The sequence below is a fragment of the Sceloporus occidentalis genome, unplaced genomic scaffold (assembly GCF_023333645.1).
Source record: "Sceloporus occidentalis isolate IW3139 unplaced genomic scaffold, rSceOcc1.0.p SCAF_3, whole genome shotgun sequence".
Classification (NCBI taxonomy): domain Eukaryota; kingdom Metazoa; phylum Chordata; class Lepidosauria; order Squamata; family Phrynosomatidae; genus Sceloporus; species Sceloporus occidentalis.
The window spans coordinates 247,322,935-247,340,395 of NW_028316983.1; the positions used below are offsets into that span (position 1 = coordinate 247,322,935).

General features: G+C 43.2%; 1 protein-coding gene across 3 annotated transcripts in view; it reads right to left on the minus strand.

Moving 5' to 3' along the window:
• Positions 1 to 17,461, minus strand: part of ZC3H3 (zinc finger CCCH-type containing 3) — a 321,156-nt gene that overhangs the window by 89,873 nt on the left and 213,822 nt on the right. The gene's annotated exons all lie outside the window — the stretch shown is intronic.

Here is a 17,461-nt window from a genome sequence, read left to right on the forward strand (position 1 = left end):
GCTGCTGCTGGGGGCTCATTTATTTTAACTCATCCGACGGCTGGAGCCCCCCTCCCCGCCACAACAGAATGGGAAGACTAAGCAGAAGCTCCCATGACAACACTCCCTCTTCCTTCCTCCCAGCCCAGATTGCTTCTGTTTTCTTATTTTGCTTAAGGCTATTTTTAAAGGCGCAGGTGCACAATCCCAGGTTATGGGCAAGTGAGTTTGGCTGGGTGCAAAGAAACTGCCAAAGATTTGTTTGGTAAAACGCATGTGTAATTCAGTTTGCCCTCCTCCACCTTTCCTTGCCCCTTCACCACTATGCACATACTATCTGTCGCCCACCGGGGACGGCAGAGCCAGGCTATCAATGGTTATCAATGGTTCAATAGGTTCAACTGCTCCAGTAAGACTTGGGACACAGTGCTGAAGGGAGGAGGAATGGTTTACTCCCTTTTTCCCACAAACACCTTCCACATCTCCTGGTGTTTCTGTTTGGTTATCAAGATTTTGTGTATTGCATTAGTAATTGAATAACAAATGCATGGAATCGGGTTATTGCAGGCATACCTCACTCAACAAGGTCTAGAAACCATCATGTCCTATGAGCAGCATCACAGGGAGCTGAGTAAATTTTGCCTGGAGAAGAGAAAGTTAAGGGGTGGCATATGATAGCCATGTTTAAATATTTGAAAGGATGTCATACTGAGGACGGAGCAAGCTTGTTTTCTGCTGCTTCAGAGAATAGGACACAGAGCAATGGATTCAAATTCCAGGAAAATAAATCCCATCTCAACTTTAGGAGGAACTTCCTGAGAGTAAGGGCTGTTTGACAGTGGAAAATGCTCCTTCAGAAAGTGATGGAGTCTCCTTCTTTGGAGGTCTTTAAACAGAGGCTGGAGGGCCATCTGTTGGGGATGCTTTAATTGAGAGTTCCTGTATGGCAGAAAGGGGTTGGACTGGATGGCCCTTGGGGTCTCTTCCAACTCTTATGATTCTACGATTTATGTCCATTTATCTTCTGGTGCAGAGACTGGTCTGTTTGCCCAGTGTAGAAAGCTGAAGGGCATTGTTGACAGAAACTGCATATACCACATTGGAAGAAGAGCAAGTGTAAGTAATAATAATAATATAATAATAATTTATTTCTATACCACTTTTCCGCAGTGATCAAAGTGGTGTACATAGTAAAATTATTAAAACAACATAAAATTAAAACCACATTACATTAATTACAATATACAATTAAAATCCAATTCATAGGTGTATGTAAGTGAGAGGGAGGAAAGGGGATCGAGCATAACTTCAGTGTACATGGGGGAATGTATGTCCCTATAATATTGTGAATGATGTGACTAGGTCCTGTGATGACCTTTCTCAAGTAGATTTGGGAGCAGAGTTGGCATCTGAGTTTGTGGCAAGGACCTGACTAGCATGGCTTTGTCTCTGAATGCATTAACTAATGTATATTTGTAGTCTCCTTGAAGTTGCAAGGCTGAATATGGGCTCCCGTATGAAGATCCTTGGGCTGCTATTGTTAACTTACATTTATTTATTCAGCCATTTATTTAATTTCTATGCCACTGTGCCTAGAACATCTTGTACATATGCACAGAGCACCCCCCCCCCCCATATTTTTGGAAATCTCTAGGCCCCCAACTGTTTTCTGTCATAATTCACTGGGAGATGAGAGAAGCTGCCTGGGAAACTAGCAGCCCAGAAGTGAAGAAGCCGAGGAATCAGCACTCCTTCGCCGGGAAAACCAAGACAGGCAGAGAGACAAGAGAGAGGCCAGGACCCCGTTCCAAAGATCCAGAAATCAGGGCAGAGCTGGAAGGCAGGTCTTCCCCCAGAATGGGAGACAGATGTTCCTTCCAGCGGCTGGCCAGAGCATGCTGCCTGCCCTATCTAAGCAGGCTGATTTTTCAGTCAGGATGACAGAGGCAGCACCACATGAGCTCTTATACACTCTTATACATCTGCTATCCCAGAGGAAGGCACATTATTTTGATCCTCACAAGCCCACAGCCCTTAGGATTCCAGGAACGGTAAGCTGTTTGGGGCCAGGAGGCAATTTCTGCTCCTTTCCCACATGCAGGATGCAGCAGGGCATCCTCCTGACACACAAAAAGTGATGTTGCATCACTTCCAGGCTGCTTTTCTTTTCTTGCAGCTTTTCTTGCAGAGTGAGCAAGGTAAACTGCTAAATTTATAGGCAGCTTGGGAGCACTAAGGGCAGTTTTTGGCAGGAAAAAAATTGCCTGACAATCAGACCTATTACTTTAAATTAAAAATGAGGGTGTTCAAGTTTCCAAAGTGGCTTTTGGGGCCACAAAAGGATAGGTTCTCCATGTTCCATCTCCCCATTGCCCTGGCCTTTGAGGGAGAGAAGAGCAGCCAGGATAAACTCCATCATACCTTGGTCCCAATGGCTGGTAAGAGCCCCCTACATGTGCCATCTACCACTGCCCTGGTCTTAATAATAATAATAATAGTATTTATTTATATTCTGATTTTTCACAAAGGAATCAAAGCGGATTACAGCAATATAAAATTGAAACATCATATAATTTAAAAATTACAATTTAAAAACCCAAAACCCCAACTCTCCCCCAATCATAAAAACTTAATCAATCTGTAAAAAAGGATTAAACAACAAGAAAATTTAAAACATTCCAAAGTTTTACCCTCCCATCCCTGGGCTTCCTTGGGCAAATCACATTCTTTGAGGGAGAGAAGAGATACTAGGCAAGTTCCACCATGGCTTGGTCTCAGAGGCTTGTGAGAGACCCCCCTCCATGTGCCGCTGCCATTGCTCTGGCCTCTGAGGGAGAGAAGAGCAGGGAGCATCTGCTGAACTTAATCCCCTACCCCACTTCCACCCAGATTATACCAGCTATAAACCTGAGAGCAGGGAACTGTCACAGTAACAATTTGTTAGCTGCTCTGGGAGCCTCTTGGCTGAAGGATGGGGTATAAATGCTCTAAATGAATGAATGAATGAATGAATGAATGAATAGTTGGTGCCGCATGATGGGCCATGGGCCATGCCTTCCCCTTGCCTGCTTTAGAAGGAGCACCTTAAGGAATTCAACAGCACTCCAGTGGCAAGTTTTACCTGTATTTCTGCCGTACAGCCATCTACCATGACTGCCCTACAAATTGCCTGACACTTGGCACCGGAGCTAGGAATTGAAATCAGAAAGTCAGCCGCTTAGCTGGCCAGGTGGAATTTAATCGCTCTGTCTTCCAGATTGTGTCCCTCACCTTGTTGACTACAAAGGAGCAAGGTTAGAATGGAGAGCTTGGGTTCGACAGCCGGCTTCTGAAACTCTCCTGGTTAATGCATTACATTACTCTGTTTGACACATTAGAAGATTTTGCCTGAAAGAAGGACCTGTTTCATACATCTTAATTTCCTACATGGAGATCAATCTTCAGATTATGGGTGAAAAACAATTGCAAAGTGTGAAGTGTGAAGTGTGCCACAAGCAGATTTTTGTCAGAGCTTGGAGAAAGTCACTTTTTGGACTATAGCTCCCAGAATCCCCAGATGGCTGGAGGATTTGGGGGATTGTAGTCCGTAAAAATTAACTTCTCCTTGCAATGAATTTCTGCCAGTCCACCAATAAATGTATTTGTTTATTTACTTTATATCTCTTCTTTCTCCCAACAAGGGCTTCCAGAATAGATTAAAAGCAAAATACAGCCAAAACCTAATGGGGGAAAAAACTAAATGACAATTAAATAAGCTATTTTATTAAAACGTCCCTAATGTAAAACAGTTTTGACAGAGTTAAGCTGGATTTTAAAAACAGAACAAGGTGTATAGCACACAGATCTTGTTAGAAGATTTATCTGCACAACCAGTTAATTGCCAAACTATCATTGACCGGACAGATATATTTTCTGCATGTACAGAAATACATTTCAATACACTGACCAGGCAAAAATTTTACAAATCAGCAGACCCAGCCTTGTCCCTTTGTTAAGAAAAAGAGAGGATTGTATGCACACTTTTGGCCACATGAGGATTAATCTCCATATAGGAAAGGAATGGTGTAGTGGTTTCAGTGCCGGAACAGGACTACGGGAGGCCAGAGTTCAAATCCCTGCTCTACTGTGGAAACCCTCTTGGCAAGTCACACTGTCTCAGCTTCAGGAGAAGGCAACTGCAACCCTCCTTTGAAAAAATCTTGCCAAGTAACCTGTGGAGAGCAAGCGTAGCATAGTGGTTTGAGAGACTCTGGAGAATAGTGTTTAATTCCCAACTTGGCCATGAAACCCGCTGGGTGACGTTGGGAAAGTCACACTCTCTCAGCTTTAAGGGTTAGGCAATGGCAAACCTACTCTGAGTAAATCTTGTCAAGAAAACCCCATGATAGGTTCAGTTCTACTGCAGTTGCATTAAGAAATTCAATGTTCTCTGCCTAAGAAAGGGACAATTAGCCTTCCCTAGGAAGGGGGACAGCCTGGATCTCGAAGGAAGTTACCTGTCGGTTACTAATCAGGTTGCAATTTTATCGTCTCCCTTTTCTGTGTTTGTTTTATCTCTAGTATCTACATGGCCAAGAAGGGGACTGTCCTATGTCTGCATTGAGATCTCTCCATCATAACTGACAACAGATGTAGCATCTGAAACAAAATGCTGCCCTGCACCTCTAACATCATCACTTTTCTTTCCCTGTATGATTTTTAACATCTTTGCCTGATGAAGAAGCCAATGTGCATTATAGTTGGCCCAATAAAGATATCACTGTTTTGTAAGTTTTAGATTTTGTTTTATTTTGCTGCACAGCCAACACAGCGACCCTCCAAAAGGTTACAGAGTTGGCTCTCCATATCCTGCATTCATAGAATCACAGAATCCTAGATTTGGAAGAGACCCCCAAGGGCCATCCAGTCCAGATTTGGGTATCCATGGGGTTCCTGGAGCCAAAATCCAGCACATGCCAAGGGCCCACTGTATTATTTTTATTTTTATAAGTATTTATAGTTGTTTCTTTCATCTTGTTTTGTCTGTTCTGTTTGTTCAGAGCTCATTTCCTTTTGAAAATAAAGATCTTTAATGTAAAAAAAAGCAGAAATCCAAAAAGGAAACCTTGATTTTGCCATTTTATATAAGGGACACAATTTTATTATGCCGCTATATATAAATGGGACTTGAGCATCCACAGTTTTCCGGGAGGTCCTGGGACCAAACTCCAGCAGATACCAAGGGATCACTGTACTACGGAATTCGTAGCCACGCAATTTTATGGCTATAATTTTGCAAAAGGCTTGAAAGAGGACTACACATGCTTGTGAAGAATAAGGATGCCAATGGCCACCAGTCATGTTGGCTCTGTGCCACATCCCACCTCAAGGCAGTATGCCTCCCAGTACCAGTTTGAGTCGAACACAAGCAGGAGGATGTTACTGGCTTTGTGCCCTAATATTAAACCCTCTTGGCCATGAAGGAATGGCTAGAGGCTCACTAAACCCGCAAGCCATTAGTGGATGCCAGCCATGATTCAGCAGACTGCAAGGGTCAGTAGCACTAAACCTGCTCAGCATTATTTCCCTTAATTGGACCTCAAGTCTTCTGGGGCTGACGCTCCATGAAATCGGAGGCCAATCTCAGCAGAAAACATCTGCAGGAGGAGGCACAAAAGGAATCCGAGCAACAATCCAAGGGCTCTGCCTAACACTGGCTTTGTCTTTGTTTTAAAAAAACACAATATTTGTTTCCACCCTGAAGTTCTTTCACAATGAAATTCAAAGGGGGATCTCACAGCTACAACTGGACTTACACTACACAAAATGCATTTCTTTGTTTTGCAAGGAAGCAAAACCAACTGCCATCAATGCCAAAAATGCTATCTTCTTAGCAGAGAGGACCTGAGCCCTGTTTGGCCATCAGAAACATGCTTTGAAAGGGGCAGAGGCTGGTCAACACAAGACACCTCTTGCCATCCATCCCCCACACAGCAATCCCAACAGCCACTTTGCACTCAGGTCTTGCATTTGCTACTCTCAAAGTACTCTGCATACAATTTTGTTATAATGCATCCTGAAACTTAGATAAAGGGAACCTTTATCAAGTTTCTGGATGATACAAAACTGCGACAGGTAGCTAACATATTGGAAAAATTCAAAAAGACCTTGACAGACCATGAAATCAGCTGAAATCGACAGGATGAAATTGAACAGAGACAAATGCAAAATTCTACATTTATGTCACAAAACCCAAATGCAGGAGGGGGGGAACAGGGCTCAACAGTGCTACACATGAAAAGGACCTTGGAATTATCATTGGTCATAAACTGAACATGACCCCAGCAGCGTACTGCTGCAGCAAAGAGGGCAAATAATATTTTAGCTTCCATTAATGGAACCGTAGCTTCTACAACAGAGGAAGTAGTAGTCCTACTGTACTGTCCAGTAGTCAGGCCTCACATGGAGTAGTGTGTTCAGTTTTGGCACCTCATTTTAGGAAGGAACAAGTTGGAATAGTGGCTTACTGGGGCTTCACCTGGAATCTTTGTTGTTTGTGGGTTTGCTTGGTTTTGTGTTGCCTCTGATTTTCAGAAAGCAGGAGGAACAGGGTATAAATTTAATAAAAAATACGTAATCAGGAGCAATGTTGAATGTCTGACAGTTTTATCTCTTCATGCAACATTATGTGCCCCTCAGAGGGAGTTCCTCAGTCTTTTTGGCGTGTCCTGCCCCCTCTCCATTTCTTTAAAATTGCATATCACCCTTAAAACTACGTATAGTCAGCCAGCTTGGCCAATAGATAGGAATTCCTGGAGCTAAAGTCCAAAATATCTGGTAGATACAAGTTTGGGAACCACTGCTCTAGAACAGTGTTTCCCAAACTTTGGTCTTCCAGATTTTGGGACAACAACTCCCAGAAGCCCTAGCCGGTTTGGCCAACAGTCAGGCATACTGGGAGTTGAAGTCCAAAACATCCGGAGGACCGAAGTTTGGGAACCATGCTCCAAAGCAACTCTGCTGGAAGTTGACCACAGTGTTGCTGCACTGGAGGAGCTAGAAATTCCTAGAGATGTGTTCTCTCAGGTAAAAAAAAAAAACCAAATCAGTGAGTGTCGAGGGCCCACTATATATCGCTCTGTCCTCACAGCAACCCTGCCAGGTAGACAGTTTGGCAGAGCCAGGATTTGAATGCAATTCCTCCTGGTCCAACCTAATACTATATCAGCTATAACCATATTCATTTGACAGAGTTCAGGCTTTTAAGGTATTTGGGGCCTACAGCTACAAACACATTCATGCAGTTTTGCACCTTATTCTCCCCTGCTTTGCGACCAAGTCAATGCAGGAGAGCATCAAAATCCACAACAACCACCTACAGGGAGAGAAAGTACGTAACACACCAGACTCGGCTCTGGGGGGAACCTTGAGGGCACCTGCAAACAGCACACTTGGCCCCCTTCAATTCCAGCGAAGCCCCAAGAGCGTGTTAAGCACAACCGATGGCGGCTCTTTCATAGATTGAGGTCAGGCTGGCATGCTGGACAATGTCAACCCTTAATTTGGTTCCTGCTGGTTTCAATCTTGTACTCCAGGTTGACTTCTTCACCCTTCTGGCCTTCCCCACAACTTCTCCGCTGAATGTATTTTTCAAAAGGGTGGCCTTTTTTTTGTTGCTGCCGTTCTTTTTTTCTTCATCTTGCCACCCCTACGGACCTCACCTCTTCGCCTGACTCCCTGTGCCACCTGGACCTGGCTTGTTTAGCAGCAGGAAGGGAGGCAAACTTTATTACATCAGCCGGTCATGAAAAGCTATGAAATGCTCTCAAAGACATGGGAGCATCAATGCACTTGATCGTTCTGCTGAGAGAAATCTATACTTGGGACAAGAGGCACCGTCCGAACAGAATATGGAGAAACAGAATGCTCCCCAAATGGCAAAGGGGTCAGGCAAGGCTGTGTATGGTCACCATACTTGTTCAAGTTGTACGCAGAAAATACCATACAAAGAGCAGGTTTAAACTTAGAAGGAGGTGTAAGGATAGGAGGAACAATCTAAGATAGGCAGGTGATACCATACTACTAACAGAAAACATCACGGAACAATGACTGAGGAAGGTCAAGGAAGAAAGTGCAATGGCAGGCTTCCTGCTGAACAAAAAGAAAACAGAAATAATGACCATGGAGGACCTACACAAACTGCAATTAGACAATGAGGAAATTGAAACAGTTAAAAGATTTCTTGTACCTGGGATTAAACATAGTTCAGAATGGAGACTGTAGTCAAGAGATAAGATAGAGACTAGGGATGGGAAGGGAAACCATGAAAGAGCTAGAAAAGATCCCAAAGAGCAAAGATATACAACTGAACCCTAATTCCCTGATTCACTGTCTTCTGCTGCTCTGCTTACGTTTTGTAGACGCATTAGTTTACATAACCCATATCCTCCATAACTGAATCTATTCATGTGGTGTGCAACTTTCCTCCCTTTCTACTTCCCTCTACCTTTTCTAGCCTTATTCTAGCTCCCAGGCTCTGGAACGACCTGCCGGATGAGATTCGCCATATTACCACCTTGGAAGCCTTTAAAAAGGCTATTAAGATGGATCTCTTCCCGCAGGCCTTTCCAGACTAGGTTAGATCCACTAGACTTGCCTCCCCCCTCTAATGAGACCTCTATTGCTCCGATATCAAAACTGACTGATACCATCCCCCCCCCCCCCCATAATTCTTGTGCTAATCTGCCCAAAATTTTAGTGTATTCCTATTGGACAGTTTTAAATTTGGATATTTAATCTTTTTATGGGTTGATCACATCTGTCTCCCATGCTTTTTAACATTTACATGAAACCGCTGGGAGAGATCATCCGGAGACATGGGGCGCAGGGTTATCAGTACGCTGATGACACCCAAATAGTCTTCTCTATGTCTCCGACTGATGCAGTGACTGGGGATGGCATCTCTCCTCTCGTGGCGTGCCTGGAGTCAGTAATGGGCTGGATGAAGAAAAACCGACTCAGCCTGAATCCAGAGAAAACGGAGGTACTCGTGATAGGTTCCCCTGGTCCGGGGAGGCGGTGTTTCCACCTGTCCTGAACAGGATCACGCTTCCCGTGAAGGACTCGGTACGCAGTCTGGGGGTGCTCCTTGACTCATCACTCCACCTTACATCTCAGGTGGATGCGACGGTCAGGAGCACCTGTTATCAGCTTTGGCTGATTCGCCAGCTGCGTCCCTACCTGGGCCAGGGGGACCTTGAAACGGTTGTACGTGCTCTGGTAACCTCTCGATTGGATTTCTGCAACGCGCTCTACATGGGGCAACCCTTGTACCATACCCGGAAGCTACAATTGGTGCAAAATATGGCAGCCAGGCTGGTCACTGGTACATCCAGGGCCAGCCACATAACACCAGTGCTTAAGGAACTGCACTGGCTGCCTATTCGCTTCCGGGCGCAATACAAGGTGTTGGTCATTACCTATAAAGCCCTAAATGGCTTGGGCCCAGGATACCTTGAGGACCGCCTCTCCCCATACATTCCGCCCCGCACACTCAGAACATCTGGGCAGCAGCTATTGAGGGTCCATGGGGCAAGATTAACCTCCACATCGAGGAGGTCCTTTTCCATCTCGGCCCCGACCCTCTGGAATTCGCTGCCCATAGAGCTCCGCGTGACTACCTCCCTGGCCCAGTTCAAGAAGGAACTAAAAACCTTCTTGTTCAAGTTAGCATTCCCGGATATAGGCTCCAGTTAAACTCCCCCCCTCTGTCAGCAGTGGCAAGCTGGCGAGAATTGGTTTTAATGTAATTTTTTAATGTAATTTCTTTTATTGTATATGTATTTGTAATGTATGTATTGTATAAGGTTGTACACCGCCCTGATCATAGGAAGGGCAGTATAGAAATAAAAATTTTATTATTATTTATTATTATTATTATCACTGTTTTTATGATTGGGGGGAGGGTTGGGGTTTGGGTGTTTTTTAATTGTAATTTTTAAGTGTTTGATGTTTTAATAAATAATAATAATAACAACAATAATTTTTTTATTTCTATCCCGTTTTTTGCCAGGCGATCAAAGCGGCGTACAACAGGTTAAAATACATCCATATATACATAATACCACCCTCCTTAAAACAAGATTAAACAATGTAAGATTTAAAACTACATATTAAAACCGACTAAGCTAAATAAAAGTCATCATGGGCAGAGTTCGCTGGATGGGAAGTCTTATTTGTGGCCATTTTAATTATACTGCTGGAATCCTCTTTGATTCCTTTGTGAAAAAGTGGAATACAAATAAATATTGTTGTTGTTGTTGTCTTTTCCCACTGAGTCAGGTCTTATCATGATGTGGCTGAAGTAGGACAGCCTCAATTTAATCGTGGCTTTCAGGGAGATTTCTGGCTTGATCTGCTCAAGGACCCATTTCGTTTGTCTTTTTGGCTGTCCACAGGATCCTCAGCTTTCTTCTCCAGGACCACATCTCAAATGAATTTTTCTTCTTATCCACTGTTTTTACTGTCCAGCTCTCACATCTGCACACAGTGATGGAGAATACAAAGGCTTGGATGATTCAAACTTTACGGCTCAGTTGCATATCTTTACTCTTTAGGGCCTTGTCTAGTTCTTTCATAGTTGCCCTCACCATTCCTAGTCTTCTTGTTTTCCTTCTCTGCTGTCTCCTTCCTGATCAATGTCTGATCCAATTCTTTAATTATTTCAGTTTCATCACTGTTTTGCTACCCTCCCCCCCAAAATATTGGGAGTCTACAACACGCAGCTTGACTCGGGCTCTCCTTGGAACACAGGGCTCTAACTGAACTTTGCAACTTGGAGCAAGGCCACAAGGAAAGGCGTGATTTCAGCTTCAGGAAAGCCAAACTGTCACAAAGACACACAAGCCAAGCTGTGTGCTGCAATGACACACAGTCAGCTCTGATGCACAGTAAATAAAGCTGCACCGCCTCTCTGAACGCCACCAACCAAAGAGTGCCAGCCGCATGTATGTCCACTGCTCTATATGCGCCAGGTAACAATGCAGAGTGTGGACAAGCTACAGGAAAACCACTGGTTTCCTTCTCACTTACGGAGATGGATGACTTGCTTGATCAGTCCTGGCAGGCCGGTGATTGGCCGCCGGTATTACAAAAGGGCTTGGCGCTAGATGCAATCCTTAACTTGCACCAACGGCAAAGAAGCAGGTGCTGGGGACTGGCTGGTGAAAGACAATCAGGCTGGTCGCTGCTGCCCAAAGGGGGAACCCTGGCAGAAGAGCAGAGAGCTTTGACAGGCTGAACAAACCCAGTTAAATAATTAGCAGTCATCCTTGTCATTTCCGGAGAGGCATCAAAGGCTGAGAAGTTGATGGGATTAAAAGGAATACAATCTAGCAGCCTCCTGCGCAGCTAGGAGACACCAGGCACCTGTCTGGTTTGGGTTGTTTAGCGTTCGGAAGCAACTGACATTTGAGACGTCCATCCCCTGCCTTGGCTGGGGAGAGATTTGAATAGCTACCTCCTTAAGACGGGGAGGTTTGCCACCTGCCCTCAGTGCTCTTTTGAGTTGCACCCCTCTCACAGACCTACATCAGGCCTGTCCTAGGGTGACGTGTGCATTATGGAGTCATAGAGGTGGAAGAGACCCCAAAGACCACCTAGTCCAACCCACAGCCATTAGGAATATCCAACAAAAGCAGTTGTCTCTCAAATTTTGGTCCTCCAAGTATTTTGGACTTCAACTCCCAGAAGCCCTAGCCAGTTTGGCTAACAATCAAGAATTCTGGCAGCCGAAGTCCAAAACACCTGGAGGACCAAAGTTTGGGAAACATTGAACTAAAACAACCCTGAGAGATGTCCATCCAATCTCTATATAAACACCTCCAAAGATGGAAGGTCCACCAGCCTCCAAGGCATCTCAAACAACACTTGCAGTTAAAAAAAGTTCATCCTAATATTTATGAGGAGTCTCTTTTCTTGTAATCTGAATCCATTTGTTTTTGTCCTATTGTCTGGAGCAGCCTAAAAGAAGCTTGCTCCATTATCTGCCTGGCATCCATCTATTAAAAAAAAAATGCCCCACGGCCATCTCAAGAAATTGGGGTGGAAAGAATACAATGAAATCAGCATGATCAACTGAAAAGAATGTAAAGAGCTGAAATGATTTCAAAAGGTTGAAATCACATTAAATGGGATAACAAAGTGAAGAGAAGGGAGTTTAAAACCAGTTAAAATAATATAATGTAAAACATTTCAAAACTATGTACACATGTGGATCTGTATAAAATGTGTGAGCTCCCCCCCAAGGCTTTTGTAAATAATCATGTTGTGAGAAGGCCCTCTTCCAGATCCTCTGACACTATATTGTCCTGAGAGATGAGACTTTTTGTTTGGTAGAGTACAATAAGATCCAAAATCCACAAAATAGTGATACCTTTAATCGGCCAACCAAAACACACAAAATACATGATGCAAGCTTTCAAAATTCCACTGGCTTCTTCCTCAGGCAAAGGTGTTAAGAATCATGGAATCATAGTCATAGAGTTGGAAGAGACCCCAACGGCTATCCAGTCCAACCCCCTGCCATGCAGGAACTCCCAATCAAAGCAAACATCCTCTCCCCCCCCCCACACACACACACAGATGGCCATCCAGCCTTTGTTTAAAGACCTCCAAAGAAGGAGACTCCACCAAAATATCTGAGGGAGCATTGTCTTTCAGTGTCCAATAGCTCTTACTGTCAGGAAGTTCCTCCTAATGTTGAGGTGGGATCTCTTTTCTTGTACCTTGCATCTATTGCTCCATTGTATCCTATTCTCTGGAGCAGCAGAAAACAAGCTTGCTCCATCCTCAATATGACATCCCTTCAAATAGTTAAACAGGGCTATCATATCACCATCACACAGGAGAAAGAAATTATAAATTGATGATGATGATGTTAGTCACAGGGTTGCCATTTTCCCAAGGTGTTAAGTGTGTTGTTCTTTTGAAGGATATCTATGCATTTTGGCTGGTTAAATAAAGGTATTACTGTTTTGTGGATTTGGGATTTGCAGAATAGAAGCTGGAAAGCTCTCTTTCAAAAGAACCTTTTGAGAAAATAGCTATAAATGTTCAGATTAAACATGTGTGAAGAAATTGGCCCGGAGCAAGTGAATGGTGCCGGGCCATTCCTCAACACATGCATCCCTTTCCCTGTTGAGCTTTATTTGTATTATTTATTTCTTTATTTTTTTATTATACTTCTATCCAAGGCAGCTTACAATCGTTTTAAAAGATCCAACTGAAACATTAACTTACAAAAATCAAAAAGGAATTGAACATCAATGTTATTAAAAACATTACAGTATTGTTTTTAATATTAAGGGGATCCCAGTCTGTGCAAGCTGGCTGGTGCAAAGTCAAAACCTTGGCTGGCAGCTGAATTCAGACAGGGAGACTTTCCAAGCAGAAGTGACAATCTCTCATGCAGAACAACCCTCTGCAATGTTATCACATTGGGCCAACAGTGTGATACAGCAGCCACAATACTCAATGCTATTCTGGGCTGAGTCAACAGGAGTAGTGTCCAAATCAAGGGAAACAGTAGTGCCACTCTCTTCTGCTTTGGACAGACCTAATACTGTGTCCAAGTCTGGATGCCACAGTTCAAAACAGATATGGACAAGCCAGAACATACCCAGAGAAGGTGACCAAGATACCCAAAGGTCCAGAATTCAAGCCTTATGAGGAACAACATATGAGCTGTGTATGTTTAGCTTAGAGAAAGAGAAGGCTGAGAGGTGACACTACAGCTATCTTTTAAATGTTTTAAGTGCTGATGTAACATGTAGAAGACAGAACTTGTTTTATCTTGATCCAAAGATGAGAATGCAAACCAGAGCGTTCAAATGCAAGAAAAGAGATTCTACCTAAACATGAGTTTAACTTCTTTACTGTAAGAACTGTTGAACAACTCTTACCTTCAGGAAGTTCTACCTGAGGTTTAGGTGGAATCTCTTTTCCTGCAGCTTGAATCTGTTGTTCCTTGTCCTCAATCTCTGGAGCAGCATTAAAAAACCTGGCTCCTTCTTCAATATGACATTCTTTGAAATATTTCATGGAAACCTAGGGTTGGAAGAGACCCCCAAGGGTCATCCAGTCCAACTCCATTCTGCCATAGAGCAAGACACCTTCAAAGCACTCTGGACAGACAGCCATCCAGCCTCTGTTTTAAAACAGAGTCCAACTTTTGACAGTACATAGTAGTAGAATTCAAAGATATAACAGTGTTAGTCTGTAGAATCAGTACGTAGAAAGATCTTGTAGCACCTTTGAGACTGACTGAAAGAAAGAAACTGGCAGCATGAGCTTTCGTAGGCTTAAGTCTATGTCCTCAAATGCATTTATTTGGTGGAAGCCAGGTACAGACACACACACGCCATCCTCACATACCAATGGCATATATATGTCTGCACCTGGCTTCCATGCCATCAAATGCATCTGAGGAAGCAGAATGAAGTCTAGGAAAGCTCATGCTGCCTATTTCTTTCTTTCAGTTAGACTCAAAGGGAGTCTTTGAGTCTAACTGCTACAAGATCTCTCTACATACTCATTCTGCTGACTAACAAAGCTATATTTTTGAATATCTTTTAACAATTAATTTTACTGCATTCCCAGGAAGACAATCTATGCATGAAAAATGGTTATTTACACAAAAGACTGGCCGCATTTAGGCAAAGAGAAGGGGTAGCCCCCCACCTCCTGGAGCAGGCTGGAGTCCACAGCTTAAGCACAGATGCTCTGCATAGAAAAGGTCCCAGGTGAAACTGCAGAGCTCCACCTGTTAAAAAACAAAGCCAAGCGGTGAAGCATCAGGTCTTGTGAAGGCTTTTTTTTGCTGAGCCTTTTCCAGGCAGCACAGGACAAAATTGAACAAATGGGCACAAATGTGTGATGTACCTCTGTGTGTGTATATAGCACCTTTGAGTGACTATGAATCTCAAGCTTGGAAGGCCTATTAAAAACAAATACAGGTACAGGTTGAGTCTCCCTTATCTGAAATTCTGAAGTCAGAAATATTCCCCAAACTCAAACCTTTTCCATGGGTGGCTGAGATGGTGAAACCTTTGCTTTCTGTTGGTTGAATATACACAAACTTTATTTTGTGCACAAAATTATTAAAAGCTATTAAAGATATTGTACAGTATGCAGAATTGCATTCAAGCAATGTGTAGATGGTGTATATGAACCAAATATTTATCTGTTCCCAGTCTCTAACTTATCCTCCTAATCTTTCTTGTTTCATAAGACAGATAATAAATTATATAAGTGACTACTGGAGGATAATGATAATATTTGGGTTTTTTGATTAGTTGATATTAGGTAATTTTTATTATGTATGATGAACAGGTATATTTTTTAGTATAAATAGGTAGTAGGTAATGCATAATTATAATATGTAATCAAGATAATTATTAATCAATTTATATAACAGATTTAAGCTATGTTATGTTTTTAAAGTAGTTTAAGAACAGTTTGATAAAATTAGTTGTTTCAACACTAAGTATTGTTAGCATTGGAAGTTAAGCTTGGAAAGCAGTAGTACACAAAGAAGTAATGGAAAATTAATGAAAAATAAATAGGGGTTTTGTGATGGCGTCACAATAGGATTTGCATCTTTTCATAGAATCATAGAGTTGGAAAAGACCCCAAGGGCCATCCAGTCTACCCCCTTCTGCCATGCAGGAAATCACAACCAAAGCATCCCCGATTTTTGTTTGTATGTTCGTGTGTTTGTTTTTAAAATTTGTTTAATAAAATATATTTTTAAAAATGAATCAAATATTCAAACATGGCTCTCATGTCACCCCTTAAACTTCTCTTCCCCAGGCTAAACATACCCAGCTCCCAAAGCCGCTCCTCATAGGACTTGGTGGTATCCAGACCTTAGATCCTTTTGGTGAAAGAGTGGTAAGACCTGGACAGACAGTTTTGAGTTGCTGCAGAAGCCTCGGAAAGGGAGGTGTGTGTTTTTCAAAGTGCTTGCACGGCCAGGACTCAATTTGAGATGGTCCCCATCATCTCCTTCCCTCCCTCTTTCTCCTTCCCTCTGCTACCGAAGCCTGCTTACGAAAAGGAAATGAGTCAGGTAGGATAAAGAAGATAGAAAGTGGTGCACACCTGGGGTCTGCTGATTAGGGCCTTAATCAGATTTGAAATGCTTCTGCAGAACGCCCAAAGAAAGCACCCCAATTTCACAGCCATCAGACAGAGCGGACGGAAAAACCTTTGGGCTCCCTCACTGTCCAAGTGAATGATGAAGAAAGTGTGTGTGTGTGTGTGTGTGTGTGTGTGTGTGTGTGTGTATGCATGCATTTAATTTTCCCCATTTACTTCTCCCACCCGAAAAAAAACCCTTCAACCCCTATGGGAAGAGAAAATAAAATTAAGCAAGGGTGAAGCCTATGCCGACCAGGACAAACAGACTATTTAGCAGGGACAGAAGCGGACGAGAACAGGACTATTAAAAAAAAAGAGGGGGAGGATTAACAAGCATCTTGGACGGATGCAAAAATTTAAAAACCCAGTCAGCAAAAGAACTGAGCTCAAAGGGGGGGGGGGGGGGGCATGAGTAAGGTGCAGATGTAATTCTGGAAGCTGCAAACACCTTGGCCAGAAATTATGAGCGGAAAGCAACACCTGAACAAAGGGCAAAATGTTCCCGACTTCTTCTGTCGGTCTGCAGCTGGTTAAAAAGGCGTGAGAGAGAGGAAATTGAGAGTGGGAAATTAGGGGTGAGCTCAGAGAAGGGCGAGGAGAGGAGAGAAATGCTTACGGCACTCATCGCAGCAGGTGAGGAGGGTGGAGATTTAGCTTAAACCGTGGATTAGCTTGCTGGGCGGCTCAGATGGAAAATTAAAAAGTCTGCAGATAATAGCGGAGCAGGAGATACAGGTGTGTGTGTGTGTGTGTGTGTGTGTGTGTGTGTGTTGGGGGGGAAAGGGGTATGAAGTTGATGAAGTATCCTTTTCCAGGTAATCTGTCTCTCAAGAGCATTAAGAGGTGAGAAACCTAGAGGAAGAAGCTTGAGTTGGCATGCTTTGGGGAAAGAAAAAGAAAAGACCACAGCAATCCTCAAGTGTCAGTTTATGTCGAATAAACGGGGAAGGAGCTCTGCCTCCTCACACAAGGCCTCAGGGCTTTTCACACTTTTCTGAAGAGGTGCACCAGACAACCCAGGAAAGAACTTCTTTAACTTTTATTTTCTATTCAAGTTCATTTCAGTTCACTTCAGTTTTATTGCTTTAGCATGGGGTGAACAAAGCAGATTCTGCAGGCGGCCACCCAAGGCCAGTTTTGCAGGCCTGAGCCCCAAAATTTTGCCCCCAAATCCCTTCTATCGAAGGTAGTTCAGAAGATATCGTTTCAAATGCTCTTGTGTCCCATCCATATATCTATCAAATGTAGAAGAGTATGAGTCCAATACAGTTATTGAACAGATGTTAAAAACAAGGTACACCTG